Source organism: Ostrea edulis, chromosome 8 (genome assembly GCF_947568905.1).
Source record: "Ostrea edulis chromosome 8, xbOstEdul1.1, whole genome shotgun sequence".
Lineage (NCBI taxonomy): Eukaryota > Metazoa > Mollusca > Bivalvia > Ostreida > Ostreidae > Ostrea > Ostrea edulis.
In genome coordinates, this window is record NC_079171.1 from 67,041,855 (window position 1) to 67,052,867 (window position 11,013).

The 11,013-nt window shown below is 34.1% G+C and overlaps 1 long non-coding RNA gene across 1 annotated transcript; it reads left to right on the forward strand.

The window, feature by feature from the left end:
- Positions 1 to 491: 491 nt before the first annotated feature.
- On the forward strand, positions 492 to 1,438 carry LOC130049274 (uncharacterized). The gene is made up of 2 exons (XR_008797775.1): positions 492 to 851; positions 1,069 to 1,438. It is a non-coding gene; the product is annotated as an uncharacterized LOC130049274 (long non-coding RNA).
- The last annotated feature ends 9,575 nt before the right edge of the window (positions 1,439 to 11,013 follow it).

An 11,013-nucleotide genomic window follows, 5' to 3' on the forward strand; every position in this document is an offset into this window, starting at 1 on the left:
CCATTTGCTAGCATTCAAGTTATTATTCAAAAGTTTATGTAACAATTGATAGTTAAACTCTGATGTTTGTTTATCTGAATTGTTTTCGACTTTTAAGAGCTAAATTGTCTTCCATACATATTTTGGAATGTCAAACTTTTCCGTCCAAATGTTTCTGTATTTGGCTTAATAAATTTGTAATCAACAAATATGTTATATAAGAACGATGATTTAATATTCAATGTCTCCTTTAAATAATACATGCATGAAAGGTGAAGATAACGAACAGCGGTCAATCTCATAACTCCTACAAGCAATACAAAATAAATAGTTAGGCAAACAGGGACCCCTGGACATATCAGGGGTGGGATCAGGTGCCTAAGCGGATTAAGCATCCCATGTCAACCGGTTGTCTTTAATATTAATACAGGAAGTTTTATTTGCAGTCAAACATACCCGTAAAGCGTAAAGCGGTTGAACATTGTTTTTAAAATATAGTTTTCAAAAACAATGGCATTCATTTTTGCAGTTGTTTCCCTTGCGGCGGAAGTAGGTGGCGCCTTTACCGATGGGGTCCTAGCTCAGAATAGATTCCATTAGCAAAGCAAACGAATACGTAAACATTTCATACAGTTAAAGTATTGTAGCATGCCCTCGTCATGTTGTTGTGTGCCTGGGTGCGCAAACAGGGGAGGACATCGTTTTCCAAAAGACGATGCCCTTCGGAAGCTCTGGATTATTGCTATTAAGCGTGATCAGAAGCCAGGAAAGTTGTGGCAACCTTCACCTTCCAGTGTTGTGTGCTTTCAACATTTCGAAAGTACCGACTATATCAAGGAAACAACTCACGGTAACATCGCAGTTGTTTTAAAGTCTGTTTCTTTAATATTACCAATGTTTTCTTTTTATTTGTTATTTTGTTAATTTGCAAATTACGCAATATACATCGAACGATACTATAGTAAAGCTGTAGTACCAGGAACGTGTAATCGTGTATCTGTCCCTGTCAATTAAATCATATCAATGCATTACTGAAGTAGTTAAATAATCCATAACATTGCTATGATGACATATTCTACACTTGTTTAGTCATGGATGTCCAAGGTACGAGTCTACTACAAGATGGGACAAACTTTGCAACACCCTTCAACAGCTCACAAGGAAACCAGGGAGTTAATTCATTAATTCTATTTTTACATTTAATAAGATGAAATGATGTCCAACTACTATTTGAGTATCAGTGTGCGAAACTTGCTTTTGAAGAATCTACCACAATTTCAAATTTTATAGGCCCAACTGATTATTATAGGCTAACATAGAAGTATCAAGTTCTAATTGTACTCATTATTTGTATTCGCTTTTGTTTTGCAACAGACTTTATCACTTAATATTGAATATGCATAGGTCATTTACAATACTGTTTATTTCTTGGTGATAATATCTAGTGTCTAATTTGTGCAAGTAGTACTAATAGGGAAATAAAATTGAACTACAGAATGCCCAAAATGTGTAAATGTCTTAAAACTGCATTAATTCTCTCTATAAACATATTAGTTCAAAATACTCGTCTCGCTACAACAGACTGTGGGGTGGGGGTGGGGGGTAATTCAAGTAGATTTTGTCTACCGTTGATTTCGCACACTGAAAAAAGTTTTTCTACTGGTTTTATACTGCAACATAAAATGTTCACACTTTGGTATGTGGGTTCGATTCCCACCCAGGGCTTACTATTGCAAACTTCATTAACTTATCTGAATAATTTTATAACATGTATTACATATAAAAACAATAAATATTCAAGTTTGAACCTCGCCACCTCAAATGTTCACAAATTGCATAATGAAATATATTGAGTTTTTGTTTACTTTTTGTCAAAATTATTTTCTGCTTTTCTTAATTGTTGGATTTCTTGTGTTAAAACAAATTCTATGTTAGTGTAGTTTGCTGTTGCTGGTGCTAAAGGAGGATATACTGCCCTGTGCCTCCACCAAAGTGTTCCTTATCAATAAAATTCATCCAATTCAAGTTGTAATTTTCATTTTAATTGTAGATTCAGATATTATAAAGTAAACTATGATCAAGAACACTACTATAAACAATATCAATTGAATGTACATTTAATGCTTAAACTTCAAAATTGTTAAGATTTCCATCCCTATAATAGGCACTACACCAAGAAAGAAACAGCTAAAATACCATGCTGTCCCAAGTATCTTTCCATGGCGACAATGTAAGCAGTCATTCAAAGAATCTGAAGATGGCACATTGAGGTCTGGAAGGGGGTACATCAACACTGGCACAGCAGTTGAGGACATGGGCGGTGAAGCTGATGGTGCATCTTTCCTTCCAAATGAAGATTCTGTGTGTAATGTGGAGAGTGAAGTCACCATTGAGACAGATGTTCATCCTAATGCACTACTCTCCTCTTTTGCACCAAGTAACTCCAATTTCCCCCCATCATTTCCGGTGAACTCCAGCACACAGACGCCACAAAGACCCATTTTTAGTATTGAAAACTTTGTCAATGACAATGCTGGTATTATGTTTTATACTGGTCTTTCTTCATATCAAGATTTTTTATTTGTCCTGTGGACACTTGGTGAAGCTGCATACAATCTTAATTATCTATATTCTCAGGTTGATAATGTGAGTGTTCCTGATCAGTTTTTTTTAACACTGATCAAGCTTAGACAGCATAAGATTAACTTTGAACTGAGTAGGCTTTTTAGCATTTCAGAGTCCTCTGTATCCAATATCTGGATTACATGGGTGAATTTTATGTTTCACCAGTGGAGAGAAGTTGACTTGTGGCCAGAGAGAGATCTCGTCAGGTATTATACACCAACTGACTTCAACAGGCAGTTTCCTACTACTAGGGTGATCATCGATGGGACTGAATGTCCTGTGATGAAGCCAAAACCACCCAGAGCACAGCAGAGCACCTTTTCCACCTATAAAAATAGAAACACAGTTAAAGTTTTAGCTGGAGCAACACCGGGTGGTTTAGTTTCTTACCTTTCCCCAGCATATGGGGGTTCAACTTCTGATAGGCAAATAGTTGAAAGATCAAGACTTACAACATTATGTGACAAGGGGGACAGCATAATGGCTGACAAAGGGTTTAATGTTCAAGACCTTTTTGCACCCTATGATGTTACTGTAAATATGCCTACTTTTTTTAAGAACAGAAACAGAATGTGTGGGAAAACTATTCAAAGAGACCGCAAAATTTCAAGTAAACGTGTACATATTGAACGAATTATTGGTTTGGCAAAGACTTACAAAATTCTTACTCAACCTCTAAATACAACTGAAACAAAACTTGCCTCTGAAATCATATTCAATTGTTTCATGCTTTGTAATTTCAGGCAGTGTATTATTCCAAAAAATGCTTAAGAACATGTACCAACAAGTTCACTGGTAATCTCAGTTGAGATTCCACTCAGCTGATATTTGGACTGATGCCTTCGTCAAATCGTGGAACAGCCCTTCGTAATTTATGTCTGGAAATAATTCCCCAACATCTATACATTATTGCAATTTAATTAACAATTTTTTAAGGACTTGCCTAGGTATTCCCAATTCAGTTCTCATTTCATGTGTTTCTTACCCTTGCAAAATTCAAAACTAAACAGGTTTCAAAACTTGATATGAATTTGGCAGCTATTGCATTCATTTCCAGTGTCAGACTGGAAAGCTTTGCATCAGGGTGCATTCACTGCATAGCACCTTTAAACACTGTTTTCATTATTGTCAAATAACTGCCAAATTCATATACAAATTTTGCATCATATATACATCAGCTGAGTCAAATCTCAACTAAGATTACAACAAGCGACACTTTACAGTAACCACAATGTCTGTCAGTCAGTTGACTACTACTAGTGTACCTATGTGGGAAATACTAACCTTTGAGAAGTATCATTGTTTTGATATAGTACTTGTTTGTTATTTTTTTTTAACACGGAACTTTTGTATTTTGTGAGTAAGTATTTTACAGCCCTCTAGATACTGTACACGAAAAGTTTGAATTTTATGCTTTCTCTTCCAATGTAATATTTCCATCAATACTCTCTGAGTAAGTATTTGATAGTTGTTATCCAAAGTGAAGCAGATATTTTAAATTTTTAGTTCTATCGATTTTAATTGTAGATTTATCTGATCCAGTACATGGAATTTGTACATAGGGTATTCCATTAGTAAATATTCTATTGCTTACTGCCTGTTCCTTTTTACTGACTTACACAACAGTTCATCCAGAAACTTTGTTTTAAAAAGTCTCCTTATCACTATTGGATGCTTTCCACAGGTCGACATACAAAACTTTCAGATTTCTGAAGTTATCAACTGAGAGACAAGAAAAATATGGATTTCATTTAAACTATATATTTAAGTCATAAGATAAGTAGGTTTAACTGCATATTCCGAATTTCAATTCAACAACGTCATCTTCATAAAATAAACATCACAATTCAAAAATGTACAAAATAAGAGAAAAGATTCACACACACACTATATATATATATATATATATATATATATATATATATATATATATATATTCTATAAGGGTAGCTTTGGGTACCTACAATTGCCTATGCTAAGAAATATATATACAAAAAGAAAAAACAAAATTCTGATAATGTATGCAACATTGACTCATGGTAAAATAAACAGATCACAATGGCAATTAAAGTATACTTCAAATTGATATAAACAAACAATGATAAAACTTTATTTTGTCTAATCTTCTCAAATCAAAATGTAAAATTGCTATACTGCTTGAAGTAAAACTTCTCTAGAACAGCATTCTTGAAATGTGACTGAAAAAAGTGTTCAAGTTTTTCTAACATCTGTTCTATAAAAACCTCATCCCTCTCAATTTGAAATATCCTGATATCTTGAAATGTATAAACAACAAAATCACATCTTTTCCTTTCACAACAAAACAACTGCCCCTGAACTTGATAATAATAATCATGTGTTGGGTCTAATGTAGTTTGACCATTAATAACTTTCAAATAAGGAACTGTTTGTGTTGTAACAAGTTGAGTTCTGGAAGAAAAAGGACATTTAACTTCTACAAGTTTATCTTGTTCTACAATAGAGTCTGGACTGGCTGCTAAAAATGGACAGATTTTGCTAACAAAAGTTCCACAACTTCTGGTGACTTCACCCGTTACCTCAAAATATTTCTGAAGAGCAACAGACTCGTACTTCTTGCCATGAATTATGGGAGCTGATTTGATATCATGAACAATTGTAAGAGATTTTGCCAGTTTATCTTTATCTGTCCTATCTGTACGTTTGCAAATTCGACCAAATTTTGAGGAATGTAATCTTTTACATCTTTCTGAGAGCCATAGTTTATTTTTTGATTGACCCAGAGTTTGTTTTTCTAAGGAACAAATTTCTGCATTGCTTATATTTGTAATATTTTGTTCTCGAAGCCAAATGTCAGAGAGTTTTTCAAATGAATAATCATGGTCAAGGTCAACTGCATATGGGTTTGCTGGAGTAAATAACTGAGAAATAGGAAGGCGGTTAATTGGAGCATAATTAACACAAGTATTTCTAAAATAATCATTGTAACCTGTGCTTTTTCTGAATTTAGTAGGCCTGGGATCAAAATTAAAAGCATTGGTGTCTTGTCTAGCAAGTTGCAAATCTTGAGCCTTGATGGGGCTTCCAGAAAATGGCTTACATTGATGAAAAGTTTGAATTTTCTGAGTACATGTTTCTTCAGTTACAATTTCTTTTGAAGACGAAAACTTGCATATTGCTAACAGCAAAGTACACACATGTTTACAATGAGCTTTAGGTCCCATACCAGCAGCACACTCACATTGTGTTTCTACAACACAACCATCTTGATCAATGCACACATCAATCTTATAAGTCACTGACTTTTTCATTTGGGCACGACACTCACTTCTGAAGAAGAAAAAGTTATTGAAGTTTGCCAAACGAATGTACTTTAGAAATCTGTTCGAGTATAAATTCTGTGGTATAGTGTCAATTCTTTTATTTTCTTGACTAAGGAAAAACTCTACTGCCGTCATCTTCACAGTTGCACACACACAATCTTCATTCAAATCTTTGTATATGTCATGATCAGGCACACTCATTACATATTCTTCACTCTCTAACTTCTCTCTACCAAAATCTTTATTTCTATCATATGCTTCCAGTCTGAAATAAATCATACTTTATCTATTCACCGCATGCATATATCTAGCATTTAGAAAAATAAATCATTAAACATACAATTATTTAACAGACAAGTCCAGTACTCTTCCTATCAAGCTAAAGGGTTAACTCTGCTCACTAGCCAAAACTAGGATGAAGGCTAAATGTTCCCTTCCAGAAATACCCGTGCTTGTGTGACAAAGTTCTGGGGACAATCACACCTGACAGAGAAGATACCCCGAGTCCTAATGTGGGCCCCATTATGAGTTTTGATGCATGGATGATGTTGACAAATAAGTGAAATGACGATGACTTACAATTACAATGTTTAATTCCATTGTTGTCAATAAATAATGAATTATTAGTCATCGTATTTATCACTATTGATCAACAATATTCATAGGCTATCAAACACCTGCTAATCACAACAACACGCATCGCGCAGGGTAGACTACGTCTTGTAGTACTTGGGGCCTAGTACGTGATTCTGTCAATTCTAACGACTGCTCAATAAACATTTAACGGTTTCAGACATTGAATTAATTCAACAAATGTGTGAACTTATCATATTTTCGTGAAAAAAACACAAAAGAAAACAAACAAATCCATGTGTTACGATTACACCGACACACGGTATCTATAGTCGTTTTGTTGAATCATGTAAACAGTACGATTCATATCAGTAAAATTGGAACAATACCGCGATACTGTATGAATAATGAATGAAGAAAGTCCTTACCGTTCTATCAATTCTCTCTTCCTTCCTGAAACCCTTGCACCTCGCTCTCGCAATTCATTTCTAAGCTTCGGGAGATCCCATACACCATAGCTATTACCGGGTTTATCCGCCATTTTTGTGAGCTGTTGGACCCCATCGGAGCATGCGCCCCCTGTAGTCAGGGGGAGATAACGTCGTCATTACTGTCCGCAATGAATGCCATACTGTTTGTATTAAAGATGAAACCTTGAAAATATTTTAGATATCTAAATACACCATTATTATGATATAAGTCTTTGGTGTAGAGAACTCCTGACTTGACCCGATTGGGAAAATAAATTGGATGATTTTTGAACTGAAATAGGTTATTTTCCCAAATTGGTAAAGATAAGGATTCGTCTAAAGTAGTCATAGAGATATCTTTAATTGTTGTGGTTTTGTTAAAAGCGCAAATTACTTCTTTATAGAACAACGTCAGAAATGTAATATCTTAATATTCTTTCACAGTTCTTAAGATTGCCTTAATTATATATCTCAGTGATGTATTTTCTTTTGGAAAAAATCCGCCGCGATGGCGGAGAGGTTAGAGTGTTCACCCCGCATGCGGAAGGGTGAGGTTTGAATTCCGGCTGCAACAGACCTAAGTCGTTAAAACAGGTATTGATATTTCCATCGACAAACGCTCGGCATCAGGTGTGAATGTCACGGGTCCTCGGAGATGACCTTAAAAACGGATCATCCATCTCACAGTAGGTCTGGCACGCTAAAGAACCCTCACTACGCAATGGCCTTAAGCGCTGAACATAGGCTTAAATTTTAACCCTTCACCAATATTGGTGACGTCTCCATATGAGTGTAAAATTCTCGAGCGAGACTTTAGCAAGAAACAATCAATCAATCTTTTTGAAAATTATGTTCAAGAAATGTTAAGAGACTGAACTTAGTACTTAGCAGACGTAAGTACTAAAGTCCAAGACGATTTTAAGGGGAAAAAAAACTTGGATTCAACATCAATAATATTGATTCCATCTTTCAATTCCTTTGCACTACGTGTATTTCTTTTGATTCTTTCCCCAGTGGTATATAGAAAATTAAATATCTTACTGTTCAGTTCCTTAAATATTTCATCAGGCGGATTCAGAATTACCGACGCATTGCATTGTAATTTAGAAATAATGAGATTATTGATGATTTCTTTTTTGCCAAAAAAAAAAATAAATTTCGTTTTCCCCAGTTCTCGAGAAGGTAAAACTTATACGATACCAATTTTGATGCACCAGATGCGCATTTCGACAAACAATGTTTCTTCAGTGATGTTCAACCGAAATGTTTGAAATCCGAAATAAATATGAAGTTTTAGAGCTAAATATAGCCAAAAACAGCGTGCCAAAAACAGTGGAACCAAATTCGTTTAAGGATAAGAGCTATGCATGGGGGAGATAATCCTTAATTTTGAAATGAATTTCTAAATTTTAGAACAGCAATTAAATATACATCCGTGTTTTCAAGCTAGTAACGAAGTACTTAGCTACTGGGCTGTAGAGACCCTTGGGGACTAACAGTCCACCAGCAGAGGCCTCGACCCAGGGGTCATAATGTAAAACTTATACAGTGCCAATTTTGATGCATCAGATGCGCATTTCGACAAATAATGTCTCTTCAGTGATGTTCAACCGAAATGTTTGAAATCCGAAACAACTATAAAGTTTTAGAGCTAAATATAGCCAAAAACAGCGTGCCAAAAAGTGGAGCCAAATTCGTTTAAGGATAAGAGCTATGCATGAGGGAGATAATCCTTAATTTTGCTAATAATTTGATAAATTGTTCCTATGCGATTTTTTTGGGATACAATATTTTGTTATCTCCTTTAAATGTACCAAGTGTTTTAACAGGATTATTTATTGTAATTACATTTTCAATCTGTCCACATGTGTTTTGTAAAGAAACTAGTAATATACATTCTGATTTCTTTAGCCTAAGCTTTGAACCTGCGAATCCAGATAATTGTTTTACTGTGTTAATTCCTTGTTTTACTGATTGTACGTCCTTTAAGGGGCTTATGGAATCATCTGCATGCTGTATATTTTTTTTTATCTCTTTGTTAATTTCAATTTCAAAATTATGTATTGTGCCCGAAGATCTAATTCTTGTAACTAACATATCTGTTGTGATTATGAACAGTGATGCTGATATTGGACATTATTGACGAATACCGAATAGTCATTTTAAAAGTTTTAGATATGTAACCGTTGTTTTTAACTCGAAATAAAGGTTTATCGTAGAAGGTTGTAATCCAGTTGATAAAAATTGTTCCAAAATTTAAAACTTATAAAGTTTCAATCTTAAAACTATATTCTACGGTATTAAATGTTTTTTTTCGAAATCTAAAAATAATAAAATGTCATCTTTGTTTTTAACTTTACAGTAGTAAAAATATCGTGAATTAGTCGAGCATTGTTCCCTATATATCTGCCTTTAATATATGCGGATTGGTCTATATTTATAAGTTTTGATATGACTGTCTGTAAGGGTTTAACCAAAAGAAATGCAAGCATTTTATAATCGCATTTTTTAAGACTAATTGGTCTGTAATTTCTAGCATTTGACATTTCTTTATAAATAAAACTTATTATTGGCATACTCTGTGATTTTGGAAGCTTTCAGAAGATTTTATCAAACAATTGAAGAAATAATGCTTTATATCATTCCAGAAAATTTTGTAAAATTCAACTGGTATAGCATCTGTACCTGGAGATTTATTGTTTTTCGTATTTTTGATTCCGTATTCGGATAAAAATGGGATACTATTGCATATATTTTTTCACATCTTTTAGTTTATTTTCATTATTTGTTTCTGCGATGTAATTCTTGATTTCATCTTCATTTCGCTTTTCCGAAGAACACAGGTTTTCATTAAAATCGTCAGGGGGTGCTTACTCCTCCTAGACACCTGATCCCATCATTGATGTGTCCAGGGGTCCTTGCTTGCCCAACTATCTATTTTGTATTGATTATAGGAGTTATGAGATTGATCACTGTTCGTAATGATCGCCTTTCATACCTGACCCTAGATTTCGTATTTTGTATATGGTGTTTTATTACCCTCTACATCTTTTTTTTCGTATTCCATCATTGTTTTAATGCTTTTATTCAAGATTTAAAATAATATTAACATTTGTCCATACTTTATCCACTTAGCCTTTAATTGTATGTAGGCTCCCTTTGATTTATAATCAGTTTTAATCAAGGAAGGACACTGAAAATAACGTTATATGTTAGTGATTTCAACACTTTCGTTTACAGTCAGCATTTCAGAAATTGTATGGTCATTTCAACGATCCGATTTGCCACACAAACATGTTATTAGGTCAAATGCTGTCAAACGTGTTTGATGCATAGAGTTGACTTTTATAACAATGATAAAGTATAAAGGACTATACTCACAAGAGGGGGGGGGGGGGGCGCTGTCATACTACATATGGATATTCATAAATCAAAAATATACGTAGATGACTAAATTTCATACATGAATCCACATCAATATCTAATGCAATATATTGTATCTTTGACAAATTAATTAAAAAAACGAAGGAATTTATATTGAATAATAACTGAAAGGTCACTAAATGTTTACTATCAGCTGATTGACATATAACAGTCAGGTTAGTGACAAACTAAAGGGTTATTGGATAACTGTGAATTCACTTAATCTGAATACATGGTAGCTAGAAGTTGAGTGAATAATAACAAAAATTAGCTTATTGATTACTGAAAGCTGACTTAAAACTTAATCAAGTGTGAGTAAAATATACCATAAATATGGACGAATGGTCGGTAAATGATGACTGGATGAAAAGTTGACAGTGAATGAATGATCACTGAAAACTACCTGAATGTTTCAATTATTCAGTTGATTGAAGGGTTACTGAACTGCATCAGAAAATTATCTGATAATATTTTTCATCAGCGACAATTCGCGTTTCAATACAAAACAGTGGGTTGACTGAGAGGTGGTATTTCGTCTTATGAAATATATGTTAATTGAGAAACTCCAATGTCACTTTAATATTAGCTTCAGAGTGGTTGTGTTTAGTATTTACCACAGTTATTTTGGATGACTGATTGCA